Here is a 21,702-nt window from a genome sequence, read left to right on the forward strand (position 1 = left end):
GGGGGGGGGGGAGAAGCAGACTCCCTGCCAAACAGGGAGCCCAACGTGGGGCTCGATCCCAGGACCCCGGGATCATGACCGGAGCTGAAGGCAGACGCTCAATGACTGAGCCACCCCGGCGCCCCTGTAACAAATGTTTATAACAACATTATCCACAATAGCCAAAAGGTGGAAACAGCCCAAATGTCCTTCAACTGATAAATGGATAAACAAACTGCAGTATATCCATACAATGGGGTATTACTTGGTCATAAAAAGGAATTAAGTACCGATATACGCCACAACAAGATCAACCTTGAAAACATTATGCTAAGTGAAAGAAGCCAGTGATAAAAGACCACATATTATAGGATCCCCTTCATGTGAACGTCCAGAACAGGTAAATCTACAGACAGAGAGCAGATTAACAGTTGCTTAGGACTAAGGGGGAGAGGATGGGAATAAAGGAGATAGCTAAAGAGTATGAGGTTTCTTTTTGAGATGATGAAAATATTCTGAAGTTGGCTGTCATGATGGTTGCCACTGAATTGCCTGAACTTTACTTTAAATAGCTGAGCTCTATATGTGAGTGACATACCTCAATAAAGTTGTTTTTAAAATACAGGTATAGGGGCACCTGGGTGGCTCAAATGGTTAAGTGTCTGTCTTTGGCTCAGGTCACGATCTCCAGATCCTGGGACAGAGCCCCATGTCGAGCTCCCAGCTCAGGGGGGCATCTGCTTCTCCCTCTTCTTCGGCCCCACCCCCTGCTTGTGCTCTGTCTCTCTCTCAAAAATGAATAAATAAAATCTTTTTTTAAGGGGCGCCTGGGTGGCTCAGTCGTTAAGTGTCTGCCTCCGGCTCAGGTCATGATCCCAGGGTCCTGGGATTGAGTCCCACATTGGGCTCCCTGCTCGGCGGGAAGCCTGCTTCTCCCACTCCCACTCCCCCTGTTTGTGTTCCTGCTCTCGCTATATCTCTCTCTGTCAAATAAATAAAATCTTTAAAAAAAAAAAAAATCTTTTTTTAAATAATAAATGAATGAATGAATGAATGAATAAATAAAATACAGGCATATCTTGGAGATCTTGAAGGCTGGGTCCCAGACAACCACAATAAAGCAAACGTCACAATAAAGTGAGTCAAATAAATGTTTTGGTTTCCCAGTGCACATAAACATTAGGTTTACACTATACTATAGTCTAAAAGTGTTTAATAGTATTATATCTAAAAAAAAAAGTACACACTTTAAATTAAAGATATCTTTATTGCTAAAAAAAAATACTTTATTGCTAAAAACTGCTAACCATCTGAGCTTTCAGCGAGTTGTAATCACTGATCACAGATACCGTAACAAATAATAATGAAAACATTTGAAATATTACAAGAATTACCAGATCTTGTAACACAGAAACACAAAGTGAGCAAATGCTGTTGGAAAAATGGTGCCAACAGATTTGTTCAATGCAGAGTTGCCTTACAAACCTTCAATTTACAAAAATGCAGTATTTGTGAAACTCAATAAAACAAAGTACAATAAAACAAGGTATGCCTGTAAAAATCAGAAAGAGGGCAGAATGGGAAGTCAGATTCAAAGAACTATCAGCTTTGAAGGTGGACAGACTATAATCCAAGGAATATGGGTGGCTTCTAGAAGCAGACAATGACCCCTGGCTCACAGCCAGCAAAGAAATGAAGACCTCAGTGCTATAACCACATGGAACTTAATTCTGCCAGCATGAGTATGTCTGGAAGCAGATTTCTCCCACAGCCTCTAGATAAGAGCCTAGGCTGGCTGATTCTTAATTCTGACCTCCTGAGATCCTTAACAGAGTACCCAACTTGAGCTAGCCAAGAGTTCTGACTTACAGAACTTTGGGACAATAAATGTTCTTTCAAGCTGCTAAATTTGTGGCAATATGTTATAGCAACAACAGAAAACGAACACAGGCCTCCTTCCCATTTGTCTTTTTTGGGGCCTTTGCACTTATGTTCCAATGCCTAGAATGCTGTGCGCCCTGCTGTTTGCATAGTGACTACTCTCTCATCATGAAGGCCTCAGCTTTCATGTCACACTTCCAGAAAGGCCTTCCCGGGCCATTCTATCCAAAGTAGTACCTCCCCAACCTCCCCAACCCTCACCTCCACACTGGCTCAGCATTATTTATCTCTATCTAACTCTAACAAGGGAGGGTAGGGAAAGAGTTAACCAAGTAGGATCAATTGCTAAAAAATCATACACATTCTCAGAAGGGCCTGCTTAGTATGTGACTGGCTCTTGGTCAGCTTCTGGGAATGGAGGTCTTGGAAGTGTCCTTGTGTTTTGTACTCTTGGAGCTTCAAGCCACACTATACAAACTTGTTTAGACCGTTCGTGCAAATAGTGTGATGTATGGTGAACACCCGCTTTCTTTCTGGGGGTCCGGAGTTGGATTAACTGTGGTCAGTCATGAAGAACTACGTAGTTGTGCCTGTCTGACCAACCTTCAACAAAAACCCTGGAATTCAGGCTTAAGTGAGTTTCCCGAACAGAAAATACCTCACATATGTTGCCACAATTTGTTGGTGGGGGATTAAACACACCCTGTTTAACTCCACTGGGATTAGATTCTTGGAAGCTTATGCCTGGTATCCTCTAAACTCTGTTCAATGCACATTTTCCTTTATTGATCCTGCTTTGTATCCTTTCACTAGGTATAAAACATAGCCAGGAGTACAGGAGTCCTATGAGTCCTTCTATCAAATTACCAAACCTGGGGGCAGTCTTGGGGAATACCAACATAGAGTATGATTATAAAGGGGTGGCATGAGGGAGATACAGAATAATTCTGTATCTTGACTATGGTGGTGGTAAACAAAAAATTTTGTGGAATTTGCAGAGCTTCCCACTATTTTCCTTATGAGAATCCTGCTTCCTATTCTTGGGTTCAACGTCATGTCCTCATAGAGCACTCCTCAAGGCTGCGATTTATAGGAAACATTCAATCAACTCTACTAAAATGATAAAATGTCCTTTGACCTCAGTTAAGAAATAAAACTTACAGGTAAGGTTTTTTTTCCCTTAAATTTGCTTTTCTCCACTTACAGAAATATAAGATGCTTACTCTAAAAAACCTGATATATATAGAGAAGAAGAAAATAAAGTACAAAGAAAATAAAAACATCACCCAAGTCACTATATTCTTGTAGTGCTTTCTCTACTTATCACTCATTTACTTAGCAAATATTTATACACTGATATACATTATATGACAGGTACTTTATAAAAGTAAAAGTAAAGTTTCAGTCCTCATGGTGCTTGCTGTGTAGTATGGGAGATATAATTATGTATCTAGAAGGCCTGAAAGAAGAAATGAGAACACTATGAAAAATGAAGAAACAATTTTAAAATTACATAAAAGAATTTATGTTTATGTGGAACAAGCTAAATAGGTATACATGAAATCTATGGAACTCTTAAAATAGCCTAACAATAACAAGATAGAAAATATAAAAAGAGATCTCATTCACAATAGTATCAAAATGTAAAACCACCTAGGAAATATTGTAATAGGAAAATCATATGGTTTACAATAAAAACTGAGAAACAAAGAAGGCTGAAATAGTTGGTAAGACACGCCAATTTTTACTGAGAAAATTAAACACATAAATGGCAAATGTTTCAAAAATTTCAAGTTTAGTACAAATGACAATAAAATTACAAAAAACTTTTTTGAACTTGACAAGTTTTCCTTATTTTCTCAGCAATAATAAATAGGCAAGATTTTTTTAGTTTTCTAAATTAAGTTATTGAATTTTAATTTTTTAAATAAAATTTTTAAAAGATTTTATTTACTTATTTGTCAGAGAGCGAGCACAAGCTGAGGGAGACTCCACAGAGCAAGAAGCCCGAAGAGGGACTCAATCCCAGGACCCCGGGGATCACGACCCGAGCCGAAGACACAGGCCCAACTGACTGAGCCACCCAGGTATCCCTGAATTTTAATTTTTTTTAAACAAACTTGTTAAAATAGGGTGAACTTAGCAACAGAACTGGCAAATGGATACAGAACAGGTTGACTCCAAAATGAATGCTAATATAATACATAAAACAACTGGGGCGCCTGGGTGGCTCAGTCGGTTAAGCGTCTGCCTGCGGCTCAGGTCATGATCCCAGGGTCCTAGGATTGAGCCCCGCATCGGGCTCCCTGCTCATTGGGAACCCGCTTCTCCCTCTCCTGCTCCCCCTCCTCGCTCGCTCGCTCTCTGTGTCAAATAAATAAATAATACAAAAATCTTAAAAAAAAAAACCCTTAGTAGTAGTGGAAGGAGGAGAAGGGGAGAGCAATGCTGGAGTAACTGGTCAGCAACCTGGTACCCTCCCAAATTAATTGCAGGTATCTTAAAAGAGTTAAGAAAATTTTTTTAAGGTTTTATTTATTTGACAGAGAGAGACACAGCAAAAGAGGGAACACAAGCGGGGGAGTGGGAGAGGGAGAAGCAGGCTCCCCACTGAGCAAGGAGCCCCATGGTGGGGCTCAATCCCAGGACGCAGGGATCATGACCTGAGCCGAAGGCGGACGCTTAACAACTAAGCCACCCAGGTGCCCCAAGAGTTAAAATTTTTAAAAGACAAATGGAAAAATACAAAGAACTAAAATTATTTATGAAACTTTTAAAGTACTGAGGGCTATTTAAGCTTAAAAACTGAAGGCAAATTTAAAAAGAAACAGATTTAAATATAAACTGAAACTTCTATCTAGTTTTTAAAAGGCCTACTTAGAAAAAGAAAGGCAAATACTTTAACAGGACAATGAAGTAGTTTATCATATTTAGAAATTATACTAATGAAAAGAAATTATAAATCTCTGATATGCAGGATAAGGATATGAGTAGACCAATCATAAAATGGGAATAGCTTCCTAGAAACAGAAACGGAATGTCAAAGGGTTTGTGCATTTTAAATTTTGATATATACTACCAACTGGCTTCACAAAATGGTTGTATCCATCTACATTCCCACCTACGGTGTTGATAGAATCTACTTTCCCACAAACTCATCAACAGGCATCATTAGCCTTTATTTTGCCAATCTGAAAGGCCAAAAAAAAATCATTTATTGTTTTAATATGCATGTCCTTAAGATTAAACATCTTTAATACATATTTACTGGCCATGAGCATATCTTCTTTGAAGAATTTAACTATTCATGTTCTTTGCTTGTTTTTCTACGTCATCTTTTTTTAGTTGAAGCATAGTTGACATATAATCTTTTTTCTTTTTATAGGTACTCTTTTTATGTTATCTTTTAGTCCCTGACTTTATATTATGAAGACACCATTGCTTTAATCAAAGACAGTATTTAAAATCTATATCCAAATTTCACTGACTTTTACATTATTAAATACATTGCTTCCAAAATGAATGTAAATATCACACTGAGGGGGTGCCTGGGTGGCTCAGTCGGCAGAGCATCAGACTCTTCATTTTGGCTCGGGTCAGGATCTCAGGGTCGGGAGATCGAGCCCTGCCTCAGGCTCAGCGGGGCGTCTGCTTGAGATTCTCTCTCCATCTCCCTCTGCCCCTCCCCCGCCTGGGCTCACGCGCTCTCTCTCTCTCTCAAATGAATGAATAAATCTTTAAAAAAAATATATCACACTGAGAATCAGTGGCAGAGTTCCAATGTTAAATATAACAAAACAAAGTATCCAAACACTAGCCTGCCCAAATAATTCCACTCGTAATCAAACCCATGGAATATAATGTCGAGTTTGTGCTGCTGGAATGAGCAGAGCCAGCAGAGCAGCATTCTTACAGAGTGAGTTCTTGACAACAATCTTCTACTGTATTAAGCTGCACCCTCTCCAGATAAGTAAAATTATGACTCCGATCTGAGCATGCCATTTCCCAGGCTAACAACTCAAACTTGCACGCAAAAAATAAACTGGCTGCTCTGGTCTACTTCCTACCACGGCTCTATCCTCTCTTCCAGGGAAGCAGCCAATTCCCCAACTGGTCAGTTTCTTCGGTAAGTAAATGACCAAATATTCTCTCTCTTAACTCCACTTACACTAGCAACAAACTGCAGTACATAATGTGGTTTCAACCATTAACAGCGTTGCTTTTTCTCAAAGTTACACCTTAGTTTTAGCTTTGCTGCAGCCATTTCACCCTTAGCCTCACCCAGCTGTGGTTGGGCAAAGTGATACACACACACATCTTGAGATATGAGAAATACAAAAAGCAACTGCCTGGTTAAAAATGTATTTATTCAGATTTGTTAGATGGCTCAATGAAATACATATTTGTATTATGTTTTAAGCCTCTGAGAAGTATATTGTTGTGTAATAAAAATGTAATCCCATTAAATTGCAGAAACTTTCAAAAGTTGCTAAAACCATACCATCTAGGGGCACCTGGGTGGCTCAGTTGGTTAAACATCTGCCTTCGGCTCAGGTCATGTTCCCAGAGTCCTGAGATCAAGCCCCAAGTCGGACTCCCTGCTCAGCGCAGAGTTTCCCTCTCCTCCTCCTCCCTCTGCCCTTCTCCGCTCATGCTCTCTCTCGCTATCTAGCTCTCTCTCTCAAATAAATAAAACCTTAAAATAGAATAAAATAAAAACCATACCATCTGTTGTGGGTTGAACTGCGGCCCCCCAAAAGACAGGCTGAACTCAATACTGTGAATGAAACCTGATTTGGAAATAAGCTCTAGGCAGATGTAATTATAGAAAGAGGTCATACTGGATTAGGGTGGGCCCTAAATCCAGTAACTGGCGTCCTTATAAAAAGGCCCTGAGAGACACAGAGATATAATGACACAGAAGCTATCTGGCCAGAGGTGGAAATCAGAATGATGTGGCTGCAAGCCAAGGAACTACAAGGACAGCCAGCAATCATCTTCCCTACAGCCTTCAGAGAGAACATGGCCCTGCTGACACCTTGATTTCAGATTTCTACCCTCCAGAACTATGAAAGGATAAATTTGTGTCTCTTTAAGCCACCCAGGTTGTGCTAGTTTGTTTAGAGGAGTCCTAGGAAACTATAAAACCAGTAAGAATTGTAAACTGTAATTGTAAACAAATAATTGAAAGAAATGAGTTTTCCACAAGTTAACATAGAACTGTGGGTTCACAGTATCACTTGCTCTTTATACACTGGGTAATCACACATCCTAGTTCATGAGAACAGTCTGGTTTATGTCTGCTATCCTAGCATAAAGACACCCCTTTGGTTCTCAAAAATGACCTGCTCTGCATAATAAATTACATGGTCACTTTACTTATGAACAAGCCTTGAAAACTCTCCTGTTAGTCTACCTTCAAATTTCACCCCATTCAAATAACATCTGACTCCCCTTTTCCCATTGATAGAATTAAGAATAATTCTATCTCTCTGGTTCTTAGAGCATTTTATAAATACAGCTATTGTAATACACTCTATTATAAAAGCTTGCTTACATGTCCATTCCATGTTCACAGGCACATGGCAGTATTAGGAACAGAGTGAGTAATCAATATACATTTCCTAAATTTATTAAATTATTTATTCAGAAGACTAACAAAGTACCTACACAGTCCATTTTCTTTCATTTTTTTCCCCATATACACTCTCCAGGGCCCAATGAAGGTAGAAGTAGAATTTAAATAGCAAAACAACTAACTTACGCAGCAGTTGTTCTCAAATTTTAGCATGCATTAGTATCACATGGAGGACTTATTAAAGCACAGAGCATTGGGTCCCAACCCAGAGTTTCTGATTCAGGAGGTCAGGGGCAGGGCCTGCAAATCTACATTCCTAACAAGTTCCCAGATGATGTGGCTAAGGACTACTCTTTGAGAACTACAGCTATAAAGTAAGCACAGGGGCGCCTGGGTGGCTCAGATGGTTAAGCATCTGCCTTCGGCTCAGGTCATGATCCCAGAGGCCTGGGATGGAGCCCCGCATCGGGCTCCCTGCTAAGTGCAGAGTCTGCTTCTCCCTCTCCCTCTGCCATTCCCTCCGCTTGTGCTCTCTGGCTCTCTCTGTCAAATAAATAAACAAAATCTTAAAAAATAAAATAAAGTAAGCACAACAATTATTAAAAGACTAATTTCTTCTCATGAATTCATTACTGGTAGGAGACTTTCTTTTCTAAATACAATGGAGTAGTTTGTGGCAGACCAACACTCCTGCTGAGAACAAGGAAAGCTAGATACATTTTTAAAATCAATATTTAAAGGCATCACAAAATCTGAAGCAATCTAGACGCCCCTGGATTCTGGAAAAAGAGGGGAACTGTAGAGAAACAAAGTGACATTCTGCAGTCACTTTTGCCCCAAGTGTATTTGTTGATTCTGGGGCAAAAGGATGAGAATCCAGACTTTAGGCAGAAGAACCACAGGAGCTTTTGGAAAAGAGGAAAGGCAAGACTCAAGGAGCCAATATCGCAGTGAAAGAGAGTCAAAGACAGCTGGGTTTAACATAAGGCTGGTTTTCCCCTGAGGACATTTACCAAATTTTGCAGCTGCAAAGAGAGGGCTTCAAAACAAAACTGAAAACCTGAAAATCTAGAGCGGAATTTTCAGGGGTGCCTGGCTGGCTCAGTCGGTGGAGATGAGACTCTTGATCTCGGGGTTGTAAATTTAACCCCCATGTTGGGTGTGGAGATTACTTAAGAATAAAATCTTAAAAAAAAAAAAAAAAGTGGGGGGCTGGGTGGCTTAGTCAGTTAAGCATCTGCCTTTGGCTCAGGTCATGATCCCAGGGTCCTGGGATAGAGCACCAGGGGGTCAGGCTCCCTGCTCAGCAGGGAGTCTGCTTCTCCCTCTCCCTTTGCCCCTCCCTCACTGCTTGTGCACAAGTGCTCTCTCTCTCAAATAGATAAATAAAATCGTTTAAAAAAAAAGTGGAATTTTCAGTAATCTCACTATTCTCAAGAAACAAAGATTACAGTATAGAAGCCACCAGGGGAAGACACCCCTGTGAATCTATACTATCAGTTTGAAGCCCGGGATGACTACTTGATAGCAGTAAAGGTAAACCAGAGGAAAACCGTCTTATCAACCCAGCAACACAACCTCAACCATTAGCTCAGTCCCTAATAGGATTAGTTGATAAGCCCCTACTCAAAAGGGAGGAGAGATTTCCTCTCTGAAAAAGAAGAGTATCATCTGGAGCTTCATTTTATTCACAACACCCAGCATTTACATAATTAAAAACCAAAAAGAAAAAAACAGACAATAGAAAAAGATGCTCAGATGATCCAATGACGCTAACAGAAAGACTTTTAATAATAATGACAGTTATTTAAATTCCCTATTTTAAAAAAATAGGTAAAAAGTAAATAAAAATAGGTGAGAAAAGGGGAAAGAACATTTTATTTTATTATTTTTTTAAAGATTTTATTTATTCATTTGAGGCACAGAGATACAGAGACAGAAAGAGAGCATGAGCAGGGAGAGAGGCAGAGGGAGAGGGAGAAGCAGGCTCCTCACTGAGCCAGGAGCCTGATGTGGGACTCGATCCCAGGACCCTGGGATCATGACCTGAGCCGAAGGCAGACGCTTAACCGACTGAGCCACCCAGGCGCCCCGGGAAAGAACATTTTAAAAATGAAGAATTTTAACTGAGAATTGTAATCATAAGAATCGAACTGAAATGCTAGATCTGAAAAGTATAATAACTAAAATTAAGAATTCAAAGGGTAGATTTAACAGCAGACCAGACCTAACAGAAGAGAGGATTAGAAACTGGAACCAGTCAATAAAATACATCCACACTGAAGCAGAAGGAAAAACTAATAGGAAATACAGGAAAAAAAAAAAGTGTAAAGAGAATCAGGGACATTGTGGAAAAGTCTATGGAGTATGTAACTGGTGTCCCTCAAAAGAAAAGAATGAGTAAGAACCAATATTTATGAAATTTTCAAAATTGATAAAAAGACAACCCATAAATCCATGAAACTCTGTGAACCCCAAAGCAGAAAACACACACACACAGAGACAGCATACTTAACTGTTGATAATCAAAAACAAAGAGAAACTTTTAAAAGTAGCTAGTGGAAAAGAAGCACATTACTTTCATAGGTGCAACAATAAAACTAACAGCTGAATTTTCAAAAGAAATCATAAAAACCATAAGACAATAGAATGACCTCTTGAAAATGCTGAAAAAAAAAATGCCCACCTAGAATGAGGTGCTTAATAACTATTCCCTTTAAAAATAAAGGCAGAATAGGGGTGCCTGGGTGGCTCAGTCAGTTAAGCGTCTTACTCTAGATTTAGGCTCAGGTCATGATCTCAGGGTCATGAGATCACGCCCAATGTCAGGCTCCACATTGAGCCTGTTTGGGATTCTCTCTCTCCCTCTGCCCCTCTCCACACTCCCCACCACCACCACTCATGTGCACTCTCTCTCTAAAAATTAAAAAAAAAAAAATTATAAAGAATTCATTATGGGCCCACTTGCATTAGAAGAAATAGGAGAGGGAACTCTTCAGATGGAAAGAAAAATCAGTCTATTCCAAAAAGAAACAAAGAAATACAGGAAGGGTCGAAAAGCAATGGCAACAGTAAATATGTAAGTAAATACACATAAATACTGATTACAAAAAAACAATAATTTCTTACAGGTGTTAAAATAATAGGTAGAATAAATGAGTAAAAGAGTAATGCAACAAGGCAGGAAAAAGACAAAATGAGTTAGTAACTAAAGTTCCAGCATTACTGGAGAAGTGATGAAAGTTATAATTTGTATTAGACTGCAGCAAGTCAAGGGTGTATGTATTAACTGACAGTAATAATCACAAAAAGGATAGTAAAAGAATGTGTAACTAGGCAATTACTACAGGGAAAATATTAAATACTAACTGAATAATAATCCAAGAGAAGGCAAGAAAAAAGGAAAAAGGAACAAAACTGGTGAGTCAAAAATAAAACTTATCAAAAGATGGTAGATCTAACACCAAATATAGTGACAATCGCATTACATGAAAATGGACTAAATATTCTAATTTAAAAACTAAAATTTATACTAAAGAAAAAAACTAAATTCAACATCATGATGCTAGGACTAAAAAAAATGAAAATATAGGGATGGAAAAAGATACAGCGTGCAACATTTATCTAAAGAAAGCTAGTAACGCTCTAGTAGGTAGACTTTAAGGCAAAAAGTATTACCAATGATTAAAGGATAACAGTGTTAATCCACCAAGAAAATTCTAATGTGAGCCACGTAGGTAGAAATCAGTAATCACCGGGAGCTAAGAAGAATACTTTTACGAATGGCCTTTGAAGGCCAATGCAAAGCACTGGCTGCAACCAATTCTATTTAGAAAATCTATGGCAGCTCAAAGGGTAGAACTCTACAACAGCATAGAGCATAAATACCAGACTTTTTTGCAATACAATAAAACTCACACATATACCTTATGGGAATTCTGAGATGCTTATATAAAATAGTAAATAATTTTTTAATCACAAAAAAAAGATAAGACCATTTTAGAAAACAGAAACTTAATAAAGATCAGAAGATATTCTGGGGTAATACAGTGTTTACTAGACTGGGTAGTTTGATAAAGTCACTAAAATTCATAACTATAAAAACTAGATTTCCTGAAATTAAACCCTCAGAAAAAGAAAAAACAAAACTTTAAAAAAGTACCTGGGTTCTCCTTTTCCAAATATAGCTCGAGCTTTGACTGAAGAATGAGACTGACATCTTTGCATTACACTTACCTAAAGGGCAGACTCACCATCATAACCATTAGTGGTTGTGTTTGGGGCTGGAATTGGTTAGGCCTAGAACTGACCTCCTGATCAGTTTTTCTGTTAGAATCTAAGAACTTTAAACTTCAGAAGAATCTCAGCTTACTTCTCAAGCACTATTTTAAATAAAATAATAAGTTGAGATTTTTATTTTCTAATTTACTTATTCTACTAGACCAAAGTACTAAAAAAGCAAAAGTTCTTATTTTTTCTTTCTTTTTTGGTGGTCCATACAGGGATTGGAAAGTTGTTCTTGAAAGAAATAGCCTATAACCTCTTGTTCGCAGATATGTCCAAGAACAAAAGTAGGCTTTTGGGAGAAAGCAGTGTTTACACACAGTTGATATTCAAAGAACTTAAATACTGAGCGGTTAGCATATGGGTGAAAACACTTTGCCATCTGATTATTCCTCATAAATGATACTTAAGATGTGTCCACCCATCACTATACAACATTTGAAACCCCAAATAAAATCTACACTTACCACACTTGGAATGGCTAATTAATTTATACAAATAAAGATATCATCCAACTTGCTAAGTAGAAGCCAAGCATATTACTTCCTGAGACACTAATTACAATGGATTTTAGCCATTTTATTTCATCAGCCTACAGTTCTGTTTTTTGTTTTCACATTTTTTATTTGCATTCTTCTTGTAATATCCTATTCAAAACTGTGGTCACTAGCCCAAGTCATTTTTCAGGAACAGGTTTAAAAAAACAATGTCAAAAGCTCTATGGAAATGCAATTAAGGAACCACTAAGTTACATAACTACATTTAGGCAACAACAGTTCCACCTATTGTTTACTGATTAAAGATGAATAAGGATGTTCTCTATTCTGCAGTTTCATAGACTAGGTCACAATTTACAATATACTGTAGGAACTATATTATAATACTTCAAAAAAAAATTTGGAATTACCTGAAATAGCTGCATATGAAAATGCACAATAGGGGCGCCTGGGTGGCTCAGTTGGTTAAGCGACTGCCTTCGGCTCAGGTCATGATCCTGGAGTCCTGGGATTGAGTCCCACATCGGGCTCCCTGCTCAGCAGGGAGTCTGCTTCTCCCTCTGACCCTCCCCCCTCTCATGCTCTCTCTATCTCAGTCTCTCTCTCAAATAAAAGAAAATGCACAATAAATAATGGTTTACTTATCTGTACAACTTTACTGCAATACAATTCCTAACGAAACAGAATGAGATTTAAGAACACATACACCTTGCAATGGCATTACAACAAAAGTATAACCTAAATTCATCCCAAATCACAGCAGTGTTGGGGCACCTGGGTGGCTCAGTCAGTTAAGTGTCTGCCTTCGGCTCAGGTCATGATCCCAGGGTCCTGCTCAGTGGGGAATCTGCTTCTCCCTCTCCCTTGGCTGCTCCCCCTGCTTGTGCACTTTCTCTCTCTCTGTCAAATAAATAAATAAAATCTTTAAAAAAAACAAAAAAAACAGCAGTGAGACCACCAGCTAAAGTTTACTCTAAAATATGAATATCAACCTCTTTTTCTAGAATGGTGCACTATCTTTATAAATATTATTGTGGCTTTCCTGATCTCAAGACAAATTCAGAGCAAATAGAAAGAAAAAATATATGCATTTTAAATGCAAACACATGAAATAATATCCCCACTTTGCCGATCCTGATGAATGCTTAGAAGACTTTCCCCCCACCCCAGCTTTACAGACTATGGCCAAATGCCTTAAAGTTGTAGCTCCCTGACCATTATCTGGATAGGAAGATCCCAAACTATTCAAGGCCCTTTCCCTTTTGTAATGGTGGGTTCCAACACTTGCCAATGTGCCTACCTCTGTTAAGTGTATATGTCTGGTCTCACCTAGTGAGCTCACAGTCTAGTCTGCTGCAGGTATTATAAAGTCATGGTTGGTGCAGACCACTGATTCGGTCAGACTACCAGAGTTCAAATCTCCATCACCTCTTGTATGACCTGAAACAACTTTTGTTGAACCACGTTTCTTTATATCTTTAAGAAGGGTGAAGGGAAAGGACAACATTGAGATCACACATGTGAAGGACTTATTACTCACACAGTGCCTGGCCCATGCTAGCACTTGATAAATCTGAACTATTATTAAACAGGCAGCTTTTTAGCTTAAGCAAAATACAAATATATTAATTTTCTAGACACTCCATCTAAGATGAATGGATCTGTTCCCGTCTTGAAAAAATAAATTATATGCCTGGACTTTTCAAGCCAACGTTCTCTGTGCTGCAGCTAACAGCCTCAACCTACTTCTGGAAATGAATGTTAGGTCTTTTGTTGTTATTCCCTAAGACCATCTCTATATGGAGGTAAGGTGATTTACATTTAAGTACTTGTCCTTGTCAGACTCCTCCATTCTCATAATCCCCATGAAAATAAAGCATGCCTGCCAAAAATATGGCTCTGTGATTAAACAATATAAAACAACAACATAAAAAATAGATGTACTCGAGGAACTTGTCAGGAAGCACAAACTCACCCCACTGCTGATAACTGTAACAAAAAGCTCCACTGAGAAAATATTTATGGAAGGTAACCTGAAGAATGTACAATCCCCATCTACTTATCTAGATAATCTAAAACAGATCCTTAAGTTAAATTAGCGTAGAAATCTAAGTACTTAGATCACATTATTTTGCCAGCACCAGAACTGCTTTTACTGAATTACGTTTCCATGTTCTGTCATCAACCTACACAATGAGGTGACGAAGACTTTTAACTAAAAAACAAAACACAACACAGTCCTTTGAGATGCATGCTGTTATTTACTTAACAATGTAGTTGAGGAGTTTGTCAATACAAGGAGTCTCAGAATCCAAAAGAGAAATTGGTCTTTTTTCTTATGGTCACTGAACTATGCAACTGATTATATTTCTCTCTGAACTGGCTAATAAAAAGCAGTCAAATTTGTGGCCTTCTAACAAATATTTAAGACTTCAGTCTAAGTACTTTGTGTACAGATCTCATTCCATCTTAATGAGGATCTTACAGATGTGTTTTCACCATAATTTTTCTCCCTCAGTGCTAAATTCATCACCCCTTTATTTCTGTATGTTCTCAATAACATGCTGTATCTTTGTAAGCCATTATGAATCCTTTCTGGAACAAGATGTGACATAAGTAAAGGACATGCTCCACTTAAACATTATAACACAGTAAGATACTTTCTTCCATTAATAAGTATTTTAGGAGTTCAACTTGTAAAGGCATTACCTTTTTTGTGCTCCAAAAGAAAAAAGAAAGTGCTTTTGCAAATACTGTGTCTAAAATTAGGAAATTCTAACAACAGGAACTACAAAAATAAAACTTTCATGATGTATTTTTAACTTTGGAGCACATAGAAAACTATAAATATATCCCATGTAAAAATCACCCAAAAGTCATTTTTAATTTTAAAATACAGACCAAATCACCATAAATGCAATTACAATTATTTATTCTGAATGGGAATTGAAGAGACTATCTTCAAAACTGATTTCTGTACAACTCCTTCTGAGCTGGCCTCTGCCTAGCATAGAGGATGCTGCCAACCACACCTTAAGGTGAAACAACACAGAATTTAGAGCCCCAAAGGTTCTTGCTACATTCCTGCTTTAAGGATTTTGCTACATTCTTGCCTCAGGGATTTCAGCAAGTTCCTTGATATCATTTGAGGAAAATAAAAAGCTTAACAATTTAGCGTGTACAATCTAACGCATTCATGAACTCATACTCTGATCATAACTTAGGACTTTTAACTACATATTTATTTAATTAATGGATTATAATTAGTGCTTCACCCTCCTGGTGACCATAAACAAATAAGCTATGCTACCAGAAACATGAAAAAAATGTTCTACTTTGTAATAAAAATTACAATTTCTACCCCACTGACAGGAACTTCATCAAACACAGGAATCTCACACTCCAACTTGAAAGCAGCACCATAAAGGTACAGCTTTTTCTTAAAGCATTTTAGGAGCTTTATCCAAATATCAAACAAAATATGTTATATAATATCAAGTGGGCTGAAGGTAAGTCCACTGTTGTTTCTCCTAAGTGTTTATTCAACAATACTCTGAATTATTTCCAGGCATTCCAGTCATATGAAACACACATAATGTCTCTACAATGCTTTATGATAGAAATAAGCATTTAATAAGACTTTCAAAATGTTTTGACTTCTATTGCGAAACTTTTGTTTCTGGTGTGATAACTTTATTTATGGGTTAAGAAGCCACTTAACAGCATTTCTATTCTGAGTCACAGAATAGACAGGTGTGTTACACAGGTATCTTCCACGTTTTAGGGATGAGTCATTTCTGCTACAGATGTTTTACTATGCAACCAATAAAAACACATTAAACTCATAGTCAAGACTGAAATTCTATGCCTCTAGCCAAAGACTGACACAAGTAAATGAAACAAGATCTTAGTTCTTCTATAAGTAGATATTAAAATAAGTACTGACAGAGTTTTTTTCTTCCCACTGAAAACCAACATCAGAAATCAATGAATCAATGAATTCTCATTAAGTTAACAAGTACTCATGGAACACTTGTGAATGCCCAACTTGGACTGAGTATGCAAACAGATAAAAGCAGAATTCCTGTTTATAGAAGCTTACAAATTAGCAGGGTCAGACACTTTTTACACAATGAAACAACTAGTAAATGAGCGTACAACTCAATTCAAACATTTAATGAGCACACACACAGTCTTCCTCAGCAAAATAGCAGCCAGTGCGTAAGTTCATAAAATTCCATTTTAATCATGCAGAGACCCTTCTTTGGTTTTGTCATCACCAGATAAAAGCCGAAGCTCCTGCATCTCTGCCCAGCACTTTTTTACTTTGCAAAAACCCCCTCCCAGCAGTGAGTTAATTGGCCTATTCTCCTGTTACTCGGCCCACCTCCACATTCCCACCCAACCTTGTTAGTTTCAAAGTTACTCATTCTTCAAGACACTTCCAAAAAGTATTCCCTGATTATCTTTCTTCACCTTCCACACCCTGCAGTGTCTCTCCTCAGGGCTCTATTTTAGGTCTATTTACGACGTTGTGTTGAAAAGTACCCTCATTGTCCCTCTCTCTATAACTTCTAGAGAGAAGAAACATGATTGCTTGAAAGGTCAGTGACATTTCAAATCCTGAACACGTCTTAATCTTCCGCATAAGAACCAGTATCTCTTAACAGTTAACGTTAGGGGCGCCTGGGTGGCTCAGTCGTTAAGCGTCTGCCTTCGGCTCAGGTCATGATCCCAGGGTCCTGGGATCGAGTCCTACATCGGGTTCTCCGCTCAGCGGGAAGCCTGCTTCTCCCTCTCCCGCTCCCCCTGCTTGTGTTCCCTCTCTCACTGTCTCTCTCTGTGTCAAATAAATAAAATCTTAAAAAAAAAAAGTTAACGTTATTTATCATTAAATGGATTAACAAAGGCGCCTGGGTGGCTCAGTTGGTTGGGCGACTGCCTTCGGCTCGGGTCATGATCCCAGAGTCCCTGGATCGAGTCCCACATCGGGCTCCCTGCTCAACGGGGACTCTGCTTCTCCCTCTGACCCTCCCCCCTCTCATGTGCTCTCTCTCTCTTTCTCTCTCAAATAAATAAATAAAATCTAAAAAAAAAAAAATTAAAAATAACTGGATTAACAATATAATCCAATTTTACCCGACCGGCAAGCTTTCTTGTTACAACTATTTTAGGGGCGCCTGGGTGGCTCAGTCGTTAGGCGTCTGCCTTCGGCTCAAGTCATGGTCCCAGGGTCCTGGGATCGAGCCCCGCATCGGGCTCCCTGCTCGGCGGGAAGCCTGCCTTTCTCTCTCCCACTCCCCCTGCTTGTGTTCTCTCTCTGGCTGTCTCTCTCTGTCAAATAAATAAATAAAATCTTTAAAAAAAACAAACAACTATTTTAATTAACAGGCTTTTTAAGAAGCAGTTACAGGGGTGCCTGGGTGGCTCAGATGGTTAAGCGTTTGCCTTCAGGGGAACAAACAAACAAAAAAAGGCAGTTCCAGGTTTACAGGAAAAAAAAAAAAAAGTACAACCATTATTTAATTTCAAAACAAAACAAACAAACAAAAACAGCCAAAACTCTTTCATCCAAAAAACTACTCCCCTAGTGATGCTGTAAACTCGTCCTGACAAATTTTCACGTCTAATCTCAAGAGCAAAACGAGTCCACTGACATATTTCCCAACCACAGGGCTTGGTCACGGTCACGGGCGCTGAGGCACCACCAGACGTCTGTGACCTACTCTCTAAAGCGGCTGAGAGCCTCCCTCCCTCTGACTAAACTTCCGTGATGGGCATCACCTCTGTTCCCCTCCAAGACAGTTCGCAAGCAGGGACTTCTGCTCCTAACCCCAGGCCCACAACTTCCCCCTCAACCACCGGGCGAAAGTTAGGACAAGTCTTCCAGTCCCCGCGCCACGAAACACTGCACCCTCCCTGCTCCGGGACCTTTCCCTCCCTCCGCAAGACCGACGCAGGTTCGTGAAGTCCCGGCGCCCCGGCCAAGGCGGGGCTGCGATCTGGGTCTGAGCCGTCAATCGCGACGGACCCCCGAGCGGCCCGGGCACGAGCCGACCGGCCGCCACCACAGGTGTCCCCTCAGACTCCGAGGGCTGGACAGTGAAGAGGAAGCCGGCCGGAGGGAAGCCATCCTGCGAGGGGTGGACGGGTGGCAGGAGGGGGCCAGGAAATGACAAGCGCCTGTCCGTCGGAGTTGGGCCGGGCCGCGCAGAACTTGGCGACGAGCGCCCGAAACGGGCAGGCAGAGCACGACAGGATTAAGCCGGCCGGCGACTGCCTGGGGCCGGTCAGGGCCGCGCCGCGGGGCCCGGGGTTGGGACACACCGCGGCTGGAAGCACCGAGGCGCAACGGCCCCGGCCGGGTAGACGGCACAGGCGAATGACCCAGCAGCCCCCGCCCGGACGGCGCCGCCGCCCCGCCGCCCGCAGCCGAGAGCCGCGCCAGCCTCGGCCCGCGGACGTCTGCTCCGTACCTGGTCTGCGGCTCCACGGGCGTCGGGACCGCCGCTCTCCGCGGGTCGCTCGAGTGGGTCCCCGCTCCGCCAGTCCACAACCCGCCCTCTTGCCGGCCCTCCCTCTCTCACGCCCCGCCCCCGGCGCCGCGAGCGCCCGGCACGCACGCACAGACGTCACTTCCGGGGCCCTAGGCGCGCGGAGGAAGTTGTTGCGGGTTCCCCTCAGAATCCGCTCTGGGTGGAGCGAGGCCGAGGCTGGAGTGAATGACGGCACCTGCGTTGGCCGAGGTGTCGGGGGAGGAGGCGGCCGCCAGGCTAGCCCTAGGGTGCTGACCTGCGGCCTTCAGGAGCTGGCGGAGAAGCCGGTGGGCTCTGGCTTTTTCCGTGCCTGCTTCCTGCGGTGCCACCGGGCCCTCGGCCGCTGTAGCAGCGTGGAAAGGGAGCCAGAGGCTGCAAAGGCTGGGGAGGGGAAGTCTTGGGCCAGTAGACGGTTACCAGCCCGTAGGGAACGAAGCCGCTTGAAAAAAAACAATGAATCCTATCCCTTCTCGGATCAAGATTTTTAGTTTTCGAATGAAAGGACCTTTAAGAGATTGGTGGTTGATCCAAAAGCCGTTTTTACGGCTAAGCATAATTGAGCTCCACGAAATTAAATAATTGTTAGCCAGTATTAAGGTCGAGTCATAAATGGAATCCAGTTCTCGTGATTCCCTTTCAGGAATGTTGGAGGCCGCAGCTGCTTCTGTATCCTGGATGCCATCTGTGGCATAAATTGCAGCACACCAGAGAAAAAAGTATACTGTATCTTGGAGACCTGGATTGGAATCCCATCTTGGCTAAATGCTGCCTCTGTGATCTTGGACAGGTTGCCTAATTTATTAGTCTTTTTCATTATTTGCAAAATAGAGATTGATTCATTCCTCAAATTCTTCCTAAATGCAGAGGGATAGCAGAACATGCCACCCCGAAACATACCTCTTTGGCAGAAGGTTAATTTGAGAAAGTAGACACAAGAGAAGCTCTGAAAACAAACTAGAATACCCTTTTGGAAGGGAAATGTACATTTATAAAGGAAATCTCCATTTGTAAAGGTGTCTCCCTCTCTGTGCCTAGAAGAGCATTACTAAATCACAAGACACTCTTATCAATGGAGGAGACACTAACCTAAATCTGCATAGCAAAACTTAAGCTTGTTTACTTTCCTTTCCCTGGTCACTTCCCATAGCTGGTCCTTCAGCTACCCACCCAGCCCCAACACACACCTTTCTTTTGTCTACCTGAAGATAGTATTTAAGTTGGCATTCTAAGTCTTTTCCTTGGGTATCTCTTATGTATGTATGAGGTATATGTGTTAATAAATTTCTATTTGTTTTTCTCTTGTTAATCTTTTACTTCTCAACCAAGAAGTAGAGGTAACGTTCTTTTCCCTCCCCTAATACTGAGAAGCTTACATTCTAGAGGAGAGGGGAGGAGCCAGTAAACAAGTTATTTACAGTAGTACAGGAGATGGTGATAATTATTATTTAAAAAAATAATAATGCAAGGAAGAGGAATAGAAAGTGCAATCTAAAAGTCTGCAGTGTTAGAGTTGAGGGGAAAGCCCTGGCTGAGAAAGTAACTTGAACAAAGGGCGAGGGAGCTAGCCATGCTAGTATGCAAATATTGGGGCAGGTGTTCTAGGTACAGGGAACAAGTGCGAGAGCCCTCTTGACACCTCCAACCTATTTGGCTGTAGCAGAGTGAATTAGGGGGAAGTAGGAGAACATATCAAAAGGTAATGGGCAAAGTAAGTAAGGGGCTAACCCCTAGGTCAATGTGGGAGGGAACTAGCAAAAGTGAGGACACTAGTAGGTCTGACTCATTGGGGCCGTTAGTGGGACAAATTACCAGATATGCCTTCTCTCTCAGAGAAAGTGGGGTGGGAGGCTACTGGAAAGGGGCACCAAGGCTATATTTAACTGAGGAAGCAATGTTTTAGTTTTTGAATTTAGTGGTTTAGTTTTGTTTGTTTTTTTTAAAGATTTTATTTATTTGACAGAGACACAGCGAGAGAGGGAACACAAGCAGGGGGAGTGGGAGAGGGAGAAGCAGGCTCCCTGTCGAGCAGGGAGCCCGATGCGGGGCTCGATCCCAGGACCCTGGGATCATGACCCAAGCTGAAGGCAGACACTTAACGACTGAGCCACCCGGGTGCCCCAGTGGTTTAGTTCTTGATAGGTATATGGATATTCATTGTATTATTTTTTATTTTAATTTATGTGTTATTTTTGCATATGAATTTCTTGTTAATTAATTCATTTCTTTTTAATTAATTAATTAATTTAGAGAGGGACAGTGAAAATCTGAAGCAAGCCCAACCCAGGGTTTGATCTCACAACCCTGAGTTCATGACCTGAGCTGAAATCAAGAGTTAGACACTTAACTGACTGAGCCACCCAGGTGCCCCTTTTGCATATGAATTTATAAAAATCAGTCCCATTGGAAAAAGTGAAGATAAAAGAGGGCTAAAAAATTCATCTTGGAGCGAGTCAAAAGAAAAAGAGCCAGCAAAAGAAGAGTGAAAAAAAAAATAGAAGTGAGAGGAAAACTATAAAAGAGGAGTAATGTGGAAGCTAAGAGGAAAGAGAGAAAGTAAAGGGATTGTTGGGAAGAGTCAGATTCCAGAGAAAGGTCAGATAAGATGAATCTACCCAAGAGAAATGAAAACATGTTAATAAAAGTAGTGAAAGCAGGCATCCTTGTCTTGTTCCTGATCTTAGTGGAAAAACATTCAATCTTTCACCATTGAGTATGATGTTACCTCTGGGTTTTTCATATATGGCCTTTATCATGTTGAGGAAGTTCCCTGCTACTCTTAGTTTACAGGCTTTTTTTTTTTTATCATGAAAGAGTATTATAGTTTTTAAAACTTGTTTATTGTAAAAAATATATATCATAAAATTTACAGGCAGAAGAATGAATTTGGACCCTTACCTAACACCATATACAAAAATTAACTCAAACTTGATTACTGATTCAACCTTGT

The 21,702-nt window shown here is 40.5% G+C and overlaps 1 protein-coding gene across 3 annotated transcripts in view; it reads right to left on the reverse strand.

Annotated features, from left to right (window-relative positions):
• RABGEF1 (RAB guanine nucleotide exchange factor 1) overlaps positions 1-18,802 on the reverse strand; it is a 58,852-nt gene extending 40,050 nt beyond the window's left edge. For 2 of the 3 annotated variants that reach the window (XM_032430951.1, XM_032430950.1), the window contains exon 1: positions 18,696-18,802. The gene's annotated coding sequence lies outside the window, so the exon portion shown is untranslated. The remainder of the gene's footprint in view (positions 1-18,695) is intronic. The other variant, XM_032430949.1, reaches the window with a different exon arrangement.
• Between the last annotated feature and the right edge of the window lie 2,900 nt (positions 18,803-21,702).

This window comes from Phoca vitulina, unplaced genomic scaffold (assembly GCF_004348235.1).
Source record: "Phoca vitulina isolate PV1807 unplaced genomic scaffold, GSC_HSeal_1.0 scaffold45, whole genome shotgun sequence".
NCBI lineage: Eukaryota > Metazoa > Chordata > Mammalia > Carnivora > Phocidae > Phoca > Phoca vitulina.